This window comes from Vanellus vanellus (genome assembly GCF_965231255.1).
Source record: "Vanellus vanellus genome assembly, chromosome: 2".
Lineage (NCBI taxonomy): Eukaryota > Metazoa > Chordata > Aves > Charadriiformes > Charadriidae > Vanellus > Vanellus vanellus.
In genome coordinates, this window is record NC_138906.1 from 16,679,593 (window position 1) to 16,700,793 (window position 21,201).

Consider the following 21,201-nt stretch of genomic DNA (forward strand, 5'->3'; position numbering starts at 1 on the left):
GAAAAATGTGTTAACAGTGGGGAGAAGGACTTTTGGCTCAGAAAAGTAAATGAGACTAAAACCAAGTAAACCCAGCTAAGCTGCTTTTTTTCATTGTGACAGGAACATTTATAACTATCCTGTCTGACAAATATCTTAAGTCTACCTGAAATAAAGGTCTATGCTAAAGCTTTATAAAAAGCTCTGCTGTACCTTGTGAAAAATAATTGAGTTGAACTCCCTTGCGAGTTCATAGTGCTTGTGGAGTACTTTGTGCATAAAAGTATTACAAGTCCCATAAAGAACTTCCAAGCAATATGAACTACTTTGGTTCATAGTTTACTTTAATACTTTACAACAATTATGAACAGATATAAATGATGGTGAAACTACCTAATAGTTTTGTGCAAAGCTTCATCATCATTATTTCCTCATGTCTAAACAAAAATTGCTGTGTGCCTACTTGCATCAATTCATGTAATGTATAGACTACCAGTAGACACTAAAGCCTTGCTGCTGATTCTCCCAGCACTTCTCCTAACCGCACGGAAGTTATCATTCTGTACACAAGTGTTCTGGTATTAGTTAGTCCTAAATATCCCATGTGGCAAATATACAGAAGGTACTTCACTGTTTTTTAACATTTTGTTTTCAAATCAAGTAACTATAGTATGCACCTGGGTACCATCATCCCCTTCCACACAGTTGCAAGGCTCTCATATGAAAGTTTTCTTTATCGTTCACATTTGAAATAATGCTACTGTGTGCTGCTAAATACAGGAGAGTGGACATCAGTCCTCATGTTAGAATCTGAGAGGATGAGAAAGCTCCAGTCGAGTTACAACTCAATAGTCAATACTTTGGTGCAGGAATTAAAGCAACTAGTATGGAAACAGGTATGGGGAATGGAAGTTACCCATGATCAATATGTGTGGTTCATATGGCACCAGACAATATTTGCACAGGAGATGGGCTGCAGCACTCCTAGCATCTTGAGTAAATCTACAGTTACTATGATTGCCATGGTTTCAGCTGGGATGGAGTTAACTTTCTTGCTAGCAGCTGGTATAGAGCTATGTTTTGGATTTGGGATGAAAAATACTGTTGATAGAACACTGGTGGTTTTAGTTGTTGCTAAGCAATCAAGACCTTTTCTGCTCCTCATACTGCCCCGCCAGCAAGTTGGCTGGGACGACACAAGAAGTTGGGAGGGGATACCGCCAGGAGAGCTGACCCCAACAGACCAAAGTGCTATTCCATACCATGTGGCATCATGCTCAGTATGTAAAGCTGGGGGAAGAAGGAGGAAGGGGGGGAATGTTTGGAGTTATAGTGGTTGTCTTCCAAAGTAACTGTTATGTGTGATAGAGCCCTGCTTTCCTAGAGATGGAACACCTGCCTGCCCATGGGAAGCAGTGAATGAATTCCTTGTTTTGCTTTGCTTGTATGTGTGGCCTTTGCTTTACTTATTAAACTGAACTTATCTCAACCCATGAGTTTTCTCACTGTTACTCTTCCGATTGTCTTTCTCATCTCAACCAGGGGAAGTGAGCAAGCAGGTGCATGGTTCTAGCTGCCAACCGGGTTAAACCATGACAATAATATATGTCAAAAGAGTACAGAAATTAACTCAGAAGAGAGTATTTCACTAGTCAATGCTGAAATTAAGGGTCTGGTATATGATTTCATTGCAATTTGAGTCAGAAATCAGTTTTGGGGGACTGAAGGCATACCAGTTCCTTATGAAATAAGACCATGTTCTAATGCTCCAGCCATTCTCTCAGTCACTAACTGTCCTAGACATTGAACTGTTCTTCAGCAGCTGTAGTTAGTATTGGTGACAAGCCAGTACTGCATGGATGGACAAGGACCTAGAACAGGAAAAAAGAAATGTGACAAAGGGTGAGACTAAACCCAAAGCCAGAGTTCTTATTCTTGAGCCATAGGGTCCTTTTGTTATGGCTCGCTGCCAAAAGAAATTGGAAAAATAGTGTATTTTTAATAATTTAATGAAGGGAGTTCTAGTGTGTGAAACCCATTAATTACACCAAGTATGAATTTGGGCCAGAAAATGCATACTACACGTTAGAAGACATATTCAGCAATTACAGGTTTCTTTGTTATTTTCTGTTAATAAGACATGATGTAATTACAGTAAAGAAGATATTAATTTCATAATTTTCATAATCATTAAGACAGATATTAAAAAGACTTTGTACCAGAGACTACTGTACTATCTAGACCCAGTCCTTGACAATGTGAAACCGCATGTAGAATGGAATAATGACTTTAAAGCTGTTAGGCAACAAAATAGTCTAAAACATATGCAATGCCTTATTTATCACTGAAAGAGAATCAGTTAAATTCAAAGATTACTGAGATACACTTTGGCAAAAATTCTCCATGTAGATTCTTGAGATTGTTTTGTGCATTTGTGCATACCTACAGACATGGAAGAATTTTTAGCCCATTTTTCCCAGGGCTATTGATTTAAAGAGTCTGTAGCAGAATGAACAGATACATAGTGTGGTATCCATTTTCAGGGCTATTTTTCAATCTCCTGTGATCAATGAATAGGACTTTGTTGAAGACTTTTTAAAACAAAATAAAACACAAAAACTAGTGCTGCAAAATACCTTTTGTCTTGATATTTTAGAAACTGCTATTCTTGGGCCTTTCCTTAGATTTCCAGCACTATTCTTCACCTCTTTGATTTGAGTTGAACAAAAAGCTTTATAATGTTTATTTTGATGTTTGTTTTTTATTTCCATTAAACCTAGTAGTCACAATGAATTTTTTTCCCTTAGATAAACTAATTTTCCCTCAAGTTTTGGTGCAGCTGTGAAAAAAAGAGCACTTAAAGGAGTCATAAGACTTGGCCTTTTAAACAACAAACTCAGAGGAAACCTACAACGTGTAAAACAATAGAAGTTCCAAACTAAAGGCATTAAAATTAAGTTATTTCTGAGCTGCTCTCAAAGCAAAACTCAAACTGAAGGGGGGATGTGACTGCTAAGGCCCAATTCAGACAAAGGAGTAGTAAGTAAAGTAGCTTCAGGGCTGCTGTAGCTGTTTGATGAAGGTTGCCATCTAGGGATCACGAGTGCAGTCCCAAGGGCATGCTCCAACAAATTCAAGGCCTAGAAAATTATGCTTCTATATCTGAGCCTCAACTACTTTTATTTAAAGGATGATTCTACCCAGCAGTTGCATCTGCTTGTCTTCCTCCTATTCTTGCATAACACAAAGGAGATGGAACCAAGACTGGCCCAAAAATACGTTGTTGATTTAGAGGGCATCATTAGTTACTGTTTGAGAGCTTTAATCTTTGTACTCAAGAAAGATAAGAATCCTTCAGTTATACTGAAATAGCACACTACTATTTCCCTCCCCTTCCATAATGTGAAGCTCTGAACACATCATTGTCCTACAGTTTAGGACAATGCTGATCTGCCCAATACATTTTTTTTTAATTCTAGTAGGCTGTAAGTCTTATCTTTTTGACAGAAGAAGAGGTGCATACATAGTGTGGCAAATGGTAAGAAAGAGAAAAGTCTTATGGGAAAAGAACAGAAGGCATGCAGTGCCTGTGGAATGGGGAGAAAAAGAGGAATGAAGATCATGATGGGAAAAGTAAAATAAAGAGGCAAAAGATGAAAAGAATGGCAGAGCTTCACACATGCAGGGCATGCAGCAGCCGTGAGAAGGGCTGAGAACACAAAGAGAATCTGGCTGGCAACAGAAGGATGTTAGGCACTGTTGAAGAGATAAGGGAAATCTGCATCATTTGGTGGATAACAAATTAAGGAATAACTACCAATGAGCCTGGGTACCTTTGGCATGGGAAAAGGTCTGAAAGATTCCTGAGATAAATAAATATGGAAGTTGCCTGAGTGAGGATTGGAGAGATGTAATCAGTCCTCTGCATGTGCACTGAGCACACTGAGTCAGGCCAGCTTAAAGTAATTTTGCCAGACTAAAGTGAGGAACAGAGGCAGGATCACAGGATCACAGTAATCCAGGATTAAAAACCAGTGGATGAACTAGACTGCAGAGCAAGGTAAGAACGTGGTCTATGGCAAGACCAAAAATTAGGAAGGAAAGGAATCCCTAGCATAAAGTATAGCAATGGAACATGTCATGGAATCATAGTTGGAAGGGACCTCCAAAGATCATCTGGTCCAACCTTTGGTGGGAAAGTGAGCCTAGATGAGACTACATAGCACCCTGTCCAATCACATCAACATCTCCAGTGATGGGGACTCTACCATGTCAATGGGGAGGTTGTTCCAGTGATTCTCACTGTAAAAAAATTCTTTTTTATATGAAGATGAAACCTCTCCTGATGCAACTGGTACCCATTGCCCCTTGTCTTCTCCATGTGGCTCCTTTTGAAGAGAGGGCCTCCATCCTCTTTGTAGCCATCCTTTAAATACTGGAATACTGTGGTAAGGTACCCCCGAGCCTCTTCTTCTCCACGGACAAAATACCTAATTCCTCTTTCCTCATAGGGCAGGTTCTTCAGCCCTTTGATCATCTCTGTGGCCTTCCTTTGGACTCTCTACAGTCTGTCCCTGTCTTTCTTGAATTGTGGGGACCAGAACTGGACACAGTACTCTAGGTGTGGCCTGACAAGTTCTGAGTGAGATGATCATGTCTCTCTCTCTGCCAGTAATGTCCCTGCAGATGCAGTCCAGAATCCGATTTGCCTTTCTTGCCGCAGTGGCGGACTGCTGACTCATGTCAGGTTAGGATAGACAGACCTGTCAAGGAGCAGAAATAAAAACCTTAGGAGTCTATGATAACCCAGAAGTACGTTGAACAGTGAAGGACAGCTATTGCCTAACACTAACTTGGGGAAAGTGTTAAGTCACTGCCCATTTCCTAGATAACAGGGCTAGCTAGGCCCTCAGTCACTGAAAAGACAGGCTGCAGGTAGACTCTTACAGGCCAAAAAAAAAGTAGTCAATGCATGACCTTCTCATGGTATATATTTCAGTGCATGCTCAGGTCTTTTATAGAAAAGATTCAGTTGCAGTGGGATCTACTTACATTTTATGTTTCAATATTTTAGTTTAAGAGTTGAATGACAAAAATACAAATGTTTTTAATACAAGGAGCTTCAGTTCCTAATGAACATGTACTAAAATAGACACCTTTGCTGACAGTCAATATCTTTGCTCCCCTTAAAAATATCTAGTCATAAGGCAGGAAATACAGCTGAAACAACTTTTAATCTTTAAATGATTTAAACTAATACAGATTTTTTCAAACTGAACTGCTAGCTCTTCCAGGTTTCAATAGTATTGAATCACTAATTAGTCTCTGTTTTCAGAAAATATGTATTCTTAAAAATACATATTTTGATTCTCAAAAATTAATCAATTATAAGCTAAATAATTTTAGGGAAAGTTGCATCAGGAGAAATGTTAGTGGCTATTTGTAAGGTAAAAGCTAAAGTTCTATCATCACAAAAGAAATTCCATCCAGAAATGAAAAGGAACCTGAGATGAAATAAGCAGCTATGAAAATAAATAATATATTCATAAACTGTTAAGTTCCCCTTTTTTCCATTTCTGGACTGATAACATACCTATTTTAAGCTGGCCTACGCAGGTAAGGCAAAACTAAAAGCTTTTTTCTGCCTTATACCGGACTGTGAAGCACGTTTCTATAAAGTTTAATGATCAGCTTTACAAGTGTAGCTCATCACTTGCAGGTGTGCCATTTACAAACCACTAAGAAACCTTTGCATTAAGATTTTTATGTAACAGCCTTAGCCTTGGATGCTGTGCATATTCTCCACCTTTGCACAGACAAAAGGGCTCTTGCAATGCTGCTTGGAGATTTACAAGGTATTGTCATCCAGCTGGCAATACATGTACTAGATCTAGCCTGTAGAATATTTCCTTTTGGTCTGATATATTTTCTTTGTGGAAACTACAGAGCATTTTTTTGATAGAAGAGAGACTCTTCTTGCCCCTTGCTAAGAGATGCTGCTATCATTTGGCCCCTGTGAGTGGAAGCAGCAGGGCAAGGAGCACATTTCTTACTGTACCTGAGCAGCACAGGAATGAATGTTACTATTGTCTGTGCAGCACACGTAGGGAGGGCAAATTGGGATCAGTGTAATGTAAGATAAACAAGACATTGCATGTAAAGGCTGCATCCATGCAACACAGTATGTCTACTAATATAGACTTTCTCTTACTAATTGATTACATTTATATTCAACAAGCTAATTAAGTTTGGTCAGCTTAGTCTTCAGAGCTTTTTCTAACATTAACAAAAAGACTAATTATAAACACATTGTTTAAACTTAAAAATAGGGAAACTGCCAATAAATACATACTATAAGTCAGAATCTCTAGAAAATCAACAAGGATGGGAAAAAGCAAAGAAGATTTTATCAGCAAAATTAGGGATACAAGAAGGAATTTAAGAAAATTTAGGTAAAAAATAAGTCAAAGTTTTATGCAACTGTAGGCTTTTTTTAAATTCCCTTGATATACACTTCTTATGCTCATCAAGCATTTGCTGACTGAACTGGCTTCCATTCAGTATGTCACCAGCATCAGAACATTTCAAAAAAGAAAACTGAGTTGTGACAGCATTGCCTTTGCCATACAGATGGTGCATTTGTTTGCAGCAGCAGTAAAAGTGAACATCATGAGTGATCCTGAACAGTTCTGAGATGTTTTCAACAGTGGCCCTTTATTCCAAATGACAAACATGAATTCAGAAAAGAACAGATAAAATCTGCTGAACACATAAAGCAGTCAACAGGCAAGTCAGCTGAACACAGATGGACTGCAGCCATTATTCACCTTATCTGAAGCCATGGCATTTCTGCTGAAATTTCCTAGGTATAATAAATCATATGGGAGAATTGTATCCAACAGTAGCTCATCTAATAAAATCCATAAGGGATCCCCTTAATTGTCAGAAGATTAAAATCTGAGAAGACAACAGAACATATTTAATAAAGCAGAAGCATCAATTGCATGTTCCCTTGTTTTGGCACAACACACTGTAAACAATTCAACAGCAGTAGCAACAGCTGTATCTTACAGTCTGGAAACAATGTTCACACAAAAACTCTTGCAGACGTAAAAAAGGGATGTGTGCAAGTGAAAAAGATGCTTTAACAGCTACTTCTGCTTGCAAACATCTCAGTGAATATTTATTCAGCATCAATTTTAATACAAGGATGAGGATCCAGTGCTTGGATTTAAAAGTACTGAATAACCTTCCACCTGAAATTCCAAGACCTGGACCAAAGCTGATGACCAAAGCTCTTTCAAATATCAGCACATAACAGGGAAAGTCTGCAGAACAATCCCAGTCAAGCAGTTGCCAAAGTTAAAAGAAAGGTTTCACAGTGAGCTTTTTTTTTTCATATTTTTTATTACTTTGTTCTGAAATCACACCCAGTATTTCCCCATCAGCTTCAACCAATTAAATATAGGCAACTAATAGACCAGAATTTTTTTAAATACCTCTGTGCCAACATGATGTGGCTAAACTATTCTTTTGATGAGTATACTACCATATAGGACTTTTCATATGGTCATAGATTTAATTCTGAAAGGACAACACATTTTGATTCCTACAACAATTCAACAGAAGATAATTTCCAAAACTCATGAAGATTGTTAATGCATAAAAACATGTAGGTTATGAGCTGACCAATCTGTACAGTGGATTTGAGTAGATCATCAGATGGTGATGATGGTGGGGTCATCATCTTTTCAGACCATCATACAAGGATACAGCAGAAATAACAGTGGGAAAAAAAAGCTATCCTCAGAGATGTGTGGCATACCTTGGCAACCAACAGCAACAGATGTTTTGGAGGTTTATTTCTGTTTTTTATTTTCAGAATACTCCTATGCATTTTTGTAACAAATTGCTTTTCCACCTATATTGACTTGGCTCTTTTTCAACAGCTTTGCCACTGCACATCATCCTAAAACCATCTGAATTGTCACTGGCAGGACTTCTGATGTGAAAAGGATGAATGACGTATCAACCTGTGACAATACTGTAATTTAAATCTACCTGGTCTAACCATAAAGTATTTGAAGATGAGATCCCAGCACAAGAAAGGAAATTCAGCAGTGCAACTTCAGTGTCTGAAACAAAGAAAAACACTGCTTGAAGTAAGATTGATGAGAATAGAAATCTTTACTGATGCCCACAGTACTGCACAGTTTGAATGAGAGGAAAATAATGGTGAACGGCTTATGGGTAAAAGGCAACTTGGATCAGCTTATTAAGGTGGGCACGAGTACATCAGTATGTATATCTTTGTGCAGGCAAAAGCAAAATTCCTAGAGCAATGTTAAATCCTATTGACAGAAGAAGTGAGAAGATATGACTGAAAAGGGGTTACTGCAAAGGATACAGAAATTAATGGGACGGTTTGCTGAACAAGGGTACCTGTAATGATAATGCAGCCAGACAGCAGATTAACTTTTGGGATATACAGAAAAAATATCAGGAGTTACCTTACTTCAGTATGTGGCAAGTAGTATGACTGTTGTTGGCATATTGCACCTGTTTCTGTTGTCCATGACTTGTGAAGCATGAAGATTGTTGATAAGCTGGAGAAGCACTACAATCACATAACATCCATAACAAAGAGTAACATTTTCTAAGTGTTATATACTCAAACAAAACCAGAACTTGGACAGAGAGATGGAAAAAAAGGTCTAACAAGTTACAAAGCCCGTGATTTAAAATTAAATTTCAAGTGAGTCAAGTAATCACTGCAATAATTTAGTGAAGATCATGGTGAATTTTTTTGTCACTATACATTTTCAGTTAAGACAGGATGCTTTTTAAAAATATCTGATCTGGGTCAAAGAAAAATTAAGCTAGGGAAGTCTGTGTCCTCCTTTATAATACAGTCAGGCATCGATCCATTCTTATGAGATAATTTATGGATTTTCCAAATTACAGCAAATCAGTTTTTTTGGTTATTCAAGAGCAATTATGCAGCTATGTGAAGTTTTCTATTGAATAAAAATGTAAAATATTTATGCATTTGGTGATCTTTCAACTGAAAAACATTCAATGCCATTTTTATGAAAAGAAAACAAATGATCATTTACATACTAGTGGCAAAAGCACTTTGCTGTCCTTCAGCTGTTGCTGTCTACCTAATGATTTACTGACTGAACAGGACTGATAATTCACTTCCTAAAGACATCAAGAAAAGATTGTCAAAAGAAGATCAGTGTAATTTGTTTATTACAAGTGTAGAGAGAGAGACCTACTTGGAAAATACGGCAGTAGAGTTAAATCTTTATAGGCAAGATAAAGATTAATGAAAATGAAAGATAAAGAATAATAGAAGCAGTTATACTGCAAGCAGAATGTAAAAAGTGGTTTCACTAATGTGAGTAAGAAGATTTTATTTGAATGCTATCAGTTTTTAGCCACTTTTTTGTGTTAGTCTAAAACTTAAAGTATAGCTAGTTTGTTTCTTTGCTCCCATACAGATATTCTATTTCACTGATTTTGAGTAAAATCTCAGGATGCATATTCACACCAAGCATTGAACAAAGCTTTAAAAAAAAAAGCGTGGAGAATGTACGGTGGTGCTCTTTGGAGTTACTCTGAACAACAAGAAATTTGGGGAAATTTGACGTCATGTCAAGTGAGGGTTGTTGCAACATAACATAACAAAGAATGTACTGAGAGGGGTACGAGCCTACAGACCACATCCCTCCTCAAGAGCATGGTTTGCTCTCCTGGGTGTAGCTGTGCCCTAAAACAGAGCTGCGTGATCCTTTCAGCTCCCTCCACCCTTCAGATGAGGGCTCTGTCAGACTGTGCTAGTTTAGGGCAGATAGTGATAAAAATTTAATCTATGGGACACTGCAGGGAGACGAAGGCTTCTCAAAACACAGATGACAGCAGAAGGAACCATCCCAGTGCGTGTGGTCATGTCGGTCCCAACCCTCCTGTGTGTTTATCTACTTGTATTTACAAGTTTGAGGTGACCCTTTAGTAAGCAGGTGTTCATGTAATAAACTCTTCCACCAGATGTAGTACTTAGGAATTCACTAAATTCAAGTTAGGAGGGAGGTTCAGCTAATCAACACATAGTCCTCAAACTAATGGTTAAGAACAACACTTCTAAACCTATAAAAGCATGCTACATCTCTTCAGGCCCACATAATTTGAACTACTGTATATCTTTTTTACTAGGACTTGTTAGCTGCTAACAGGCCTGGTTTATGATTTCTCCATGTCTCCTTGTCTTTTGGATCCTTTCATCGCCTCTCCTGTATCAGACATAAACTTTGCATCTGTATTTTTGATGCCCTCATGGCCTACTTTTCTCCTTATCTATTCTCTGACATTATAAAAAAAAATATGCCAATTTGATTAGACTTCTGTAGTTCATCTGCTGCTTTTTCAAACAAACATCTTTGTGCTTTCTTCCATGCTGTCCTTGTTGGAGAAATTTTCTTTCAACAGCCAGAAAACCAATTAATTTTCTTCATCAAATCCCACCTAATGTCTTCTTCGCCATGATGTACACACAAAAACAAGAGTTAGGCTGATGGCGTGTGGCAAACTGTGCCTTCCCGGCTGATCAATACAGTCTCATTGTTTCCCTCATCTGTCTGTAGCCATCTGCTGTCTTTTGTCTTACACTTTTGAGCTCTTCAGGGTAGGAATTACCTTTTTGCCCTATATTTCTATACAGTATATCATCATAACCATAGACCAGGACTAAGGCTGCTATGTAGCATGATAATACAAAAAAATAATAATGATGACAAAAAATGCTCTAAGTTCTTTGCAGATTTTTTTTTAAATCTAAAATGTAGAAATATGAGGTGGTTTAGGAAAAAAATCACCAATTTCACCATTTTTTCAGTGCCTCTGATAAAGGTTTAGACTAGCAATGGATGGGAATGTTAATTCAAGTCTTTTAATATAGCGCGGGATGAGGCTTAGCAGGTCTGGCAGCCTGTCTCCATTGTAACTCCTACTAAAGGCAGTAAAAGGGCTCTCCTGAGAAATGAATCAGGCCCTACGGAGCCCATGAGGCAGTGTGCAGGAGGAGCTATGCTATTGCCTGACAGGATTGGTGGCTCGGGTAGAGGACCGCATATTGACATTTTTGAGATCGTCTTTAATTTAAATAAGCCATATTTTCCTGTTTATTTTTCTTTTTAAGGCGAATGTCAAAAAAAGTTCAAGGGCTGCAACACTATACAGGGTCACAATAAGCGAAAATCCAACATTATTTCCACAGGAATCATAATTCAGGCAGACTACCGTGAACCACAAATGCGAAAATATAAATACTACAAGACGTGTATTTACGTGCGAGAGGCCTAAATTTTAGTTACCGCTGAGAACCCTCGTTCCAGCGTCCTCGCTGCGCCCCCGGGCTCGCTGATGAGGCTGTAATCTGTTCGGGGGTAATTTTATCTCGCACCGCACACTGGAAGTGGGAGAATTCGCCCGTCTTTTCGCAGCACGGCTCCGGCAGGGACTACCTGACTCAGCTCACAAACTGGAGCCACAGCATCAAATTTCCCAACCCACTTAATTTGAAAGCCTGCCAAGATAGGTGAAAGACCTTATAAATATGTAAAGCAGGAAGTTCAAATTACAGAGTGATGTAAATTCCCAGTGATTGATGCCCTTTTTAAAAACAATAAAAATCCTCAAGAAAGTGCAAGGTTGGTAAATCTGCTTTGCTGCCCGCGATGTCTGGTAGTGCCGTGCGGAGTTTGGACGATGCATTGTACTTTTCGTGCGGATTTTATTTTGGATTTCTACCACTTCCTGGAGGCCAGGGGGAGGCACAGTGGGAGGAACCAAAAAACTCGGTGCCACAGCCATTTTGTTTGTGGGCAGCATGGTAGAATTCTGTCAGTCAGTATAAGGAGGGGTTTTTAAAACAGTATTTATGGAAAAACTATTCCTGCCATAACGGATGTATCTGTTGAATTTAGTGTTAATTTAGTTCTTTCATAAGGTAGGTATTTCTATTTGTAAGTAAATCGAGTATTTGTTGGGATTCAAGCTCCCCACTTTCCAGGAATCATGGAATTTGTTTCAGGCATGACTGGCTGTTTCGGCGGCGGCGAGGCTGCCGGAGCCCGGCGGGGCTGGGGCGCCCGGTGCCGCGGGGAGAGGCCGAGGGATGCGCTGATGGGCAGAAACTTGCTGCGGGGTTAGGAGTAGGGGCTGGGCCGGGGGGAGGGAAAACGGCAAAGTCTCGGAATTATTTTCTCCAGCTATCTTTCTTTATTAATTCTCAAGAGGCGCTGCTCTCATTGAAGGGAGGGATGAGGCGAAGGGGGTGTTGTGTGAAGCAAGCCGTAGTTTTGCAGTGTCACCGAAAAACAGCGCTAGACTTTGGTCCTGTGTGTTTCAAAGGCGGGTGTAAAATGGCACACTGCATTTTTCCAGGCGGCGGTAGCAGCGGCGAGGGGGGGGGGGGGGGGGGAGGGGGCGGGGGGGCAGCGGAGCCGCTGCCCGCGGAACCCATCGAGCTGCCGCCGGCCCCGGCAAAGTTGTGACCCCGGCAGCGCCGGGCTCCCCCGCCCCGGCTGCTCCATCGCCCGCCGGCATCGCCCGCAGATCCGCGGGGAAGCCGCCTCCTTCCTCACCCGGCGATCCTGGCGGGGGGAGGAGGAGGAGGAGGAGGGGGGGGCGGGGGGGAAGAAGAAAAAAAAAAAGAGAAAAGTCTCACTTTTTTGCATTTGCGAAATATTTTAAAGATGTTCGGGGAGCCCTTTGCAGCATGGAGGTGGCTGGTTGTAGGAGAGCGAGTATGCAGTCCATATTGTTACAGCCCTTTTGCAAGGGCTGCCTTCTCCGAAGGTAAGTTTGTGGTTTTAACCAAAAATATTCGTTGCTGCGTTTTTTTGGCGTGTGTTAGTGCTGTGGAGGGTTTTTGTTGTGTTGACGAACAAAACGTAGCCTTGTATTTTTCTTAGCTTTGAGCTCATGTGTATCCCACCCAGCGATGTCTCCTTAAAATAGACAATTACTGAAGTCAGTTTTGTTTCCTCTTGAAAATTTTATATACGCGAAGCTTAACAGCAATTTAAGTTTAATTTAAGAGTATAAGAAGTCAGATATTTTCGAGATGGACTTGGTTTTTTTTTGATTCTAGCTTTTTGTTTGGGGGTTTCTTTATGGACTAATAAACGGATCCAGGACCAAATATGTGACTGCCTTTATGAATATAATGCAGCTCTAATATATAAAGAAGCGTATTACGTTGCTGCTGTATGGTCTGGTCGTGGCTAAAAGAGTTTACAATGCTATTTGTGATGGCTCTTGATGGACTACTTTGGTCTAAAGTACGGGGGAAAACTGCCCTTGGTATGGTGAAGGTGGAGATTGACATAAGAGGGTTTTTATTAAGTTATGTCTCTTATTAAACGGTGACCTTTTTATTTGCAAATTAGCGCTCTTGTGTCAATTAGCTTAAAGCATTAGTTATATAAAGGTTCTTATTTCACCATGCTTCATTTAGATGTCTTGATTTGGTGTGGGTTTTTTTTTTTTTTTTTTTTAGGGGGGGTAGTACGAGTGGTTTGTTTGTTTGTTTGTTCTATTTCCTCCAAGAAGGTACATTTGGGAGACATTTTGTAATTTTTGGCATTTTTCTAGGTGCTTTTTTTTTTTTTTTTTTTTTTTCACACGGTGGGAGATCTTTTTTGTTTTGCACTGGTCTGTGCTGGTGGCGCTGTGGGGCTCCGAAACCATCCGTGTCCCTGGCTCTGGCGGGGGAGGGGACCGGAGGGGGGGAGAGAGAAAGGTGGGGCACGGTTTTGATCTATTGTATCTTTTCCTTTTCTCTGTAGCAAAAGTAACCGCAGATCAGCTAGAAAGACGATTAAATTGTATCTCTGAAAAATTGTAGTGTTGCATGAACTATGGCCCGGAACAGGCATGACCTCACCCTTTCGCTGGTTTGTGTAATGAAGCAGATTTTTTTTTTTTTTTTTTTCAATCCTGTACCTAAAGACCAGTTTTCTTCAGTAAAGAGATTTTCGACCCCACCCCCAAAATGATTTTACAGTGGCTGCAGATGAAAGGTTTTAAAATGATTTTTTTACATACAATATGGAAGGCTTTGGCACACATTTATTGTGCAACTAGTCCATTGTTTGCTTGTTGTGAAGTTAAAGGTTATATTCACCACTGGCTATTAAACCATAAGGTCCATCTAGCTTGTGTGCTTGCATATGCAGATTTCTTGTTGAGGTCTGTAGGAGTTTGGATCGTGTATGAAGGTGGGATTGTAAAGAAGGGAAAACCCTAATGTAGTCCTTCAGACTGTAACAGGATTCACCTGAGGTGGGTGGGTTTTTTCTTTCCTGTCACTAACTGGAGCATGCGTTTTACATGTATTTATAAATAGATATATGTTAAGATGTGTTGTTTTTCTTTTGGTACAACCTACAGATCACCTTAGTTCTAAGTGCAAATGTTTTTGGAGGCTTTCTGCTAACATCCATATTAGGTGTTTAAGAAAACAGAAGTGATTAATGGTCTAAGAAGGTGGGTGGGAAGACATAGACAAGCCTATGATCAGAGCATATATTAGAAAATTCAACGGGTTCAGGAATAAACTTAACACATTTTTAAGGAATCGATGTGCCTGTTATTTTGGAGTGACATGAAGCTGATAATTTTAGAGACCTCTGCCTTTATTTTACATTCCAATATTCTTATTATTTTCAAAGAATAAATTTGACAAATACTGGACTCTTTGAAGCAGTCTCTAAACGTCTCATGAGCATTTTAATCTTCAAAAATGCATATAGATTTTGCTTTTAAAAATGTTTGCTCATTAAGTTATTTAGTTTTATGGAAACTGATACACAATTTCAAGTAGATCTCTATAATGGTGTCTTTTTTTGTTGGTTTGGGGTTGGTTTTTTTTTTTTTGTTGTTGTTGAAGGAAGGTAAAATTTACTTCCATCCTAGGTAAATGTATCTTGTAAACTGTTTCCAGTAAAAGACATCTATATCCAAGAGAGCAGTCAGCTTTCATCATCTCTCCTCTGTCAGACAAGATCTACTTTTATGAAGTCTTGGCTGGAGCATAGAGTCCCATTGGCTTATGACAGTGCGATATGACCATTACATCTTCAGTGTCCTGGTACAGCTCTTAGGACAAGTATTGAGATATGGGCCCTCTGAGAAAGTGTGGAATTTGGACATCTTACATCTCTGAGACCTGATCGCTAGGTCAAGAGGTTGGCATTTTGGGTTATGGAAATACAATGGAAGTAAAGCCAATTGTTGTTGAATCTATTACAATAACCATAAATCTTAGAGAAACACTGAGTTATTTATATGTGGGTGATTCTGATACAACTTTCATTTTCTTCTTTACATTGTGTAGACCAATGTTCAGTTTTCTCATCCATGGACAACAGTACCAAGCAAATGATAAATTAGTAAAGGTAATTTCATGCTTCTGCTCCTCTTGGACTATGAAAGTGGTGATTTCTTGTGACTGCAGCCTGTGCCCACAGGCCATGAATGAAATGACTGCTAGTGATCTTGCTGCTCAGAGGCAGCCTCTATCTCAGTGAAGTCAGCAAGAACATGAATGCTGAATAGAAACTTGCTTCACAGTTGGTCTTCCTTCTCCCATTCAGTTGGGGCTACTCTTTAACATTGGTCATGGTTTTGCAACTTTGATGTTGTGTCTGATGAAATTATCTGTTCTCACTCATATCGAGAAGTCATAAGGTGTTTTGCAATTCAGCGGTTTCCTCACTTCTCTCCTGCTTCCTTTTTGAGCCATTGTTGAACAAGAAATAGTTCCCAGCAGATGTGTTGCCAATGGGAAATAAGAATTGATTAAGATTTAGCATCCTCTCAAAGCTAAATAGCAACTAATTTACCTCCTGCATCTTCTGCAGGAATGCCTGGAAGAATCATTACTGAGGGGTGGCTCTGTCTTGATTGTGTTTTTTCCCCACCCTGTTCCTTCTGGAATGCCTGTCTGTGGAATACCAGGACCTAAACCATAAAAGATTACTTTTTCTGTTTTGTTTTGTTTTGTTTTGTTTTTTTCTCGGTGAGTTTCTTAATTTTGTCCCCTTTATATCCCCCCCCTTTCTAAGATGGCAAAACTAATATATTTTTCTCCTAGTACAGTTTCCCTTTTACCTAGAAACTCTGTAGAGACTCCATAGGCCTTTCAAAGGTATTTGGCTCTCCTGGCTTAAAAATATTTGAAGTATAGCATCCTACTGTAAACCAAACAATCTTTTCCAAGTTGTTAACTCATCCTGACTGACCAAAGTGTTCTGTGTGCCTTTATGATATTCCTCCAGCCTATATTACCAGTATTATATACTCAAGTATGAGGCAGAGGGTAAAAATAGCTGTCTGTCTAAAATTGTCATACAAGTGCAGATGTGTAGATCCGAGGCAGATTTAACCAGCTTCCAAAGTCAGGCAATAGTAATGTGAAGACAGTTCCCCAGATGTGTGCTAGTGGTATAAAAGAACATCGTTTGGGACTCGGTTCAAATAAAAGCCATAACTCCTGTTTCATTCACTCATATATCACTGTGTTCTCTATTTTCCTACAGGTGATAACATACCTTGGCAGCTGGTACTCCTGGCTATTCCCTGTTGCGGGTTCTAAACTATTCATTGTTTCCTTGATTCAACACTCAAAAAGGTTTCAGGAAGTGGGGGGGAAGTTATCTTTATGTTCTAAACCTTGTGACATAGTCTTGTTTCTCACCTTCCGTATTTCATGACTTTGCTATCTGTAGTACTCCATATCACACATGTCTGCATCAAGTTATAACAAGAAATAATTTTTTTTTAAACTTGCTTCAAGGTTCACCTGTTTCCCAGCTGTGAACAAAGGATTTCTTGCTTGCTTCAGACTCTCATCTTCTAGAAAGTTAGGTCCCTCCACACCTCTTCCAGACTGGTATTTTCATGGCTTTTCAGTGTTACGAAATAATCTGCTCTACCTGCTATATGTCAGAGGAAACCGCTATGGCTAGCGCATCCTTCCACCTTTTAGCATTTTTCATATATTTCCTCTTTTATCAAATAGCTGAAGAAGTTAATTCATGTTGTAGTGAAGCAGTTCAAACCCTTGAGACAATCCTAAATTTTAAATGCTTTAGTAAATGTACAGGATGGGGGTGGAATATCAGTGCTTTGAAACAGAATTTCTCTGGCTTGCTGTTGTGAGCAATAAAGTATGCCTTGAACACACATGACCAAATACCAGTGGTTTCAGCACCTATGGGCTTCTTTAGATTCTTAGCTAAGTCATGTTTCCAGTATATTGTGCTACCACTGGACTGTCCTTTGGCCCCAGGAGCAAGATAATACCAATACTACAAATTTCTTTAATGGAATGTTTTGTTCATAAATTCCCTACTGATAATAGCTAGAGCCTAAAACTGTGGTCAGGATTTGACCCTTAAAGGAGGTATTGCAGTGCTTAAAAAATTAGTACCTCTGCTAAAAAAAATTTCTCTCTGCTTATCTCCGTGTATAAACAACAGAGAGAGATGGGAACTGCCAAATAACACGAGTACTAGCCTTCGCTAGTTGTGCAGGGAGTTGAGATGCTGTTATGGAGGCCCCAGCTGGTAAATGGAAAGTTGCTGAGAGGCATATCATACCATAAAATAGAAAACAATAGTAATGGATGCCAATGGCTATTGGTTTGAGCAGGAGCTCTAAAAGCTAGGCCTTCTGCAGTCTGTGGGAATTCAAACCTGGAGCAAATGGTTTCAAGGGTGGGACGCTAACTCTCTATCTTCTGTTGTTGAAGACAGTCTGGACCACTTCAGAGTGAAAAATGCTAGGGAAAGGGAAAAGGAGGAGTTGAGCACTGGGATTTGCAGAGGAAGAAGGAAAGAGGTGGGCTGCATTGTCATCCCTGCTTCAAGGGCTGCTTCATGGATTTTACTCAATAATGTTTAAATGTGGAATGTAGGAAGCCCCAGGAACAGCAAGCAGAACTAAGGTCTTGTTTCTCTCACAGCAGTCCTCTTTTTGTCAGGTTCCATTTTGGTTTTTCTCTGAGACCTGTGCTTACAAGTGTATGGTTAGATATCTAGGTAATGAGCCTGTAAGGTGGTGTTAACTCATGCTTCAATGGATTAACAGTAAACTATGCTTCCAAGTAAATTGGAATCGCTGTGTCGTAAACAATGTAGAAATTTCTTCACCTGACTTTAGAATGGTATTGTAAATCTGTAATCCTAGTCATTGAAAAGAAACAGGTCAAGTAAATCATATTTAAAAAACAACAAAGACCCCCCCCCAAAAAAAAAAAAAAAAAACAAACAACAACTTGAAATTTTGGATGTCTGCTGTGATATGAACCATATTTCAAACTTCACTGATTATCCTGATCAGATATTCATTTGCCTAGTACAACTACCTCAGATGTGAATGTCCTTAATCAGATAAATCCCATGCCCCAAAGTTTGCTTATACTGACTTGTGCATGATTTAGGTAATGAAAAGTTAGGTCTTAATCTTCTCTCCCCTTCAGAACTTTAAGAAACTTGCTAAATGGAAGCAAGACCTCCCTGGTCTCACAGATGTGTGCATCTTGAGTATTCATTAACAAATAAGAGAGAGTTTTCCATGTTTGTTCAAACAGGCTAAAAAAACAGGTGACTCAGATCTGGGCCTTTCAGCACTATAGGCATCCTTTAGGTCCTTTATCTGTTTTCCTGATGACTAAAAGTGTAATTTCTTTGAAGGGTCCTTTAACCTGACAGCTTTTCATCTGTAATGCCGGGCATAGACAGGGCATGTTACCTGGATGAATGTGTTCAGAGAGTTTTTTCTGAAGAAAATGTAAAATTTTAATTTCTAAGGTTATAATGCAGAGCAGTTATGTTATTTGTGATGGTCTTAAAGGTATCCATACAAGATAGAATATCTTAATTCCTTTAGACAATCTGATTGTGTATTCACAATGCAAGAAAAGTGTCACAATTAGCATCTTTTAAGAAGCCGTGCTGGATAACAGAGGGGAAAAATCTTATGTCTGATGACTCCGCGTACACACATTCTGTTTGGCCCATATCCATTTATAATCACTTAATGAATGAAGATTCCATAAGAAAGGATTCTGATTTCTTTTGTCATCTCTGAATCAATTTCCAAGCTAAAAATTTGCTATGGCAGGAATCTGTGGGACTTGAAAGCTCTAGTAAAGCAGACTTTCAGACTGAGCTACTTCAATGTGAGAAACTGTTTTCCTTCCTTCCTACCTTCTATGTTCTCCCCTAGGTTTGTTTTTGTTTTTTGTTTTTTTTTTTTTATTAAGTCACGTCCTTTTGTGCTAACACCCTTCTTGAGTTGCTTACAAACTAGATGAAGTTCAGCAGACTTGTCACTTGTGACCAGCAGCTGGCTTGAGCACAGGCCCCTGTGTCAATGACAGTGCTCTGTCTTCACTTGGACAGATAACAGAGCACCAGACAACAGTAAAACTTACACCTTATTTAATAAGAAAGTGAGAACGGAGTGTCTGTATTGGAGAGGGGTGAGGGGGTGAAAGCCTTAACTGCTTGTACTCTAGATGATTTGAGAAAACTACTTTCCACTTGGTTGTGTTTCTCAGGATGCCCTTACACCAGACTTGGGGATTTCACTAAGGCTGGGGAGCAGGGAGAACGTTATATCCAATGATATCACATCAGCTTGGGTTTTTTTGAGGCCACTTACATTAGATACATAAAGAAAATAGTCTAATGTGATTTCTCTATCTATCTTCTGCAGGCAACTTTATATTTCCGTCTATACCAAAATGTCTTCCCTCTCAACATCTGCCCAACTCTCACAAGTTTTTTGCATTCTCTAAATGTTGAAAGACCTCTGAAAATGTATTTTCTTCAGGTTAACCCTATCGGAGTCTTCCATTTTTATACCTCTCATGCTATCGTTTAAAAAAAAAATCAAACCACTCAGATCAGTTTTGTATTCAGATCTAGCCTCCTCTGCTGGGTATATGTATTCAAACTTAGTTTATTAGCTTTGTTCACTAAAAAAACCACCAGTGTTACTAATCAGAGATTTCTGAAGTGTGTATCTAAGTGTTTTTTATAAATATGATAATGATTAATTTGTATCCCAGAAGACAAATATCTTGGTAACTTTCTATCTTATGCTTTATTTAGAAGTATAAATCAAACTACAGTGTGTAGTGTAAAGGAATCCACATCTAAAGTTGAAAGATTTTTTTGTGTTCTTGCAAATCAATAACATCAGACCTGAAATCCAAAAGCTGTTATTTGTGGTTTTTCTTTCCTTTCCTTGGAGAAATGTATTTATCTTAAGTAAAGATGGTATAGACTGTATTAGATACTTAATAACACAACCTGATTGATTTGATCTGGAATTCCTGAGGTGGGTAGGTAGATCCCACTACCATTTAAAAAAAAAAAAAAAGCTAATCTAAATATATGCATTAAGAAATCCCTCTTCATTCCAAGATGAATGTATACTTTCCTGCACCAAAGGACTTCTGAAGTCTGGCTAATTCCTGTCTAGGTATAAATCAATGTTTTCCTGAATTGCCTGAAGCAAGCAGATATACTACTTCCATTCTGATTCAGGAACTGCAATTTAAAGCATTTGATGTTATAGGATAGATATTGGACTAGAACTCCACATTGTTTAATATCAGCAATATAATTCTGAAGTTCTGCAAAAAAATCGGTTGTACTATCCAGAAGCTCTGAAGCACTTGAAACAATTTTCATAGATTGACTTGTAAGACAAAAATTCTATCTTGGGAGTGTGAGGTATTAAAATAAATTATTTATTTTAAAAGCTAAATTTTAAAAGTTAGCGTGTATGAGCTTTCCCGGCATTGAATTTGCGGTATATTTGCACATAGGTAGAGCCATGCAATTAACAGTGAAGTAGTAAACTTCAGAAAGTTATGCAAAGGAGTGTAGCTTGTCCCCAGTGTCCTCCTTTATCCCAGGTCAGTGTGTGAGCACTGTGGCAGCCTAAGGTTTATGTAGTGATGAGGAGTGTAGGTTTGTGGTGGGGATTTTCTGTTTGGTAGGTTTTATCTTAATGGTCAGCTAAAGGATTCAGGACAGTGGCATCACTGTGCCTACCATCAAACCTATATACAACCATAATTTCTCTACTTCTGTTTACATTTTTAGCCTTTCACCTTATCCTATGTAGAATATCAAA

At 39.0% G+C, this 21,201-nt stretch overlaps 1 protein-coding gene across 1 annotated transcript in view; it reads left to right on the plus strand.

Annotated features, from left to right (window-relative positions):
- Positions 1–12,788: 12,788 nt before the first annotated feature.
- Positions 12,789–21,201, plus strand: part of EPC1 (enhancer of polycomb homolog 1) — a 70,331-nt gene continuing 61,918 nt past the window's right edge. The window contains exon 1 of the mRNA XM_082479997.1: positions 12,789–12,840. The gene's annotated coding sequence lies outside the window, so the exon portion shown is untranslated. The remainder of the gene's footprint in view (positions 12,841–21,201) is intronic.